Genomic DNA, 1,175 nt, shown 5'->3' on the forward strand with positions numbered 1-1,175 from the left:
CTAGCACTCACCTATGTGGGAGGCACATTATTTTATTTAACTTTTATTCTACCCTTCCCTAGTCATTTATTAGATTTTCACTTTCTTAACCAACTTCCAATGGGTTATCCTGTCACCACTTCGGGAACGACCCTCGCTCGAAAGCCACTCTCTCTCTTAGGACACTACAGGTTAGTTCTATCTACAGAACTCTATGGTGACACAGACAGCCATACCCAATTTTGACCTACCTCGGATGAAAGATACATAATTACTAACCTAAGGTTGACCATTACGAACAACTCACAGTGGCTCATTTCCTTAAGGTTATACATCTAAATAACTGGCCAAAACATAGTACACAAGACATACTGACAACATGACTCAATGTACTTAGTTGCGACCACCATATAAACAAGGTAATCTTACGTACCAACACCTATCACAAAATTAACTTGCAATACGAATATACGTTGTCAAGACACAAGGAACAATTTGGTAGATATAACACAAAATTTTACACTTATTAACATGTTTAAGAGTTCAATTACTCTTGTTAACTACTATAGGTACACAACCTCAATAATTTCCACTTATACCATAGACTAAGATTAAAATAGATATATTTATTTCATCAAGGAAGTCTTACAATAAGACATAATACATTTCTTCATAGAATAATGTCTTTAGTTTTTTATTTTTTTATTTTTTTTACACTAGAGTGTTACATCATTCTTCTGGAAAAAATGGAGAAGTGCACTCATCAGACTCTACATGATCTAAAGGAGTATATCCTTCAGTTTTTCTTTCACTCAGGGGAAAGTACCCCATAGACTCATTATCACTTAAGGGGGTATACCCCTCCGACGAGTCAGAACTTATAACTATCGGCTTTTCTGGCGAGCACTCTAGCTTGGATTCTTTTCCTTTCTCAACAGTAACTTCTTTAGTAGGACTCTGAGTAGGACCTTTTTCTATCTCTTTGCTCTCTTCAGGAGCTGGGTTCTCTTCAGTAGGGTTGTCATCCACAACAGGCTTGACAGGTGTCAAAGAATCTTTCTTGACTTTCAAGTAGTGAGCATAACCTGCTACGGATTTGCGAGCTGTCTGTTTGACTCGTACCATCTCTGTAACGTATCAATAGTAAACTATTACTTCCCAGACTCTCCTAGAGCTACGTCTAATAAATCTTAATA

The sequence above is a fragment of the Cryptomeria japonica genome, chromosome 7 (genome assembly GCF_030272615.1).
Source record: "Cryptomeria japonica chromosome 7, Sugi_1.0, whole genome shotgun sequence".
NCBI lineage: Eukaryota > Viridiplantae > Streptophyta > Pinopsida > Cupressales > Cupressaceae > Cryptomeria > Cryptomeria japonica.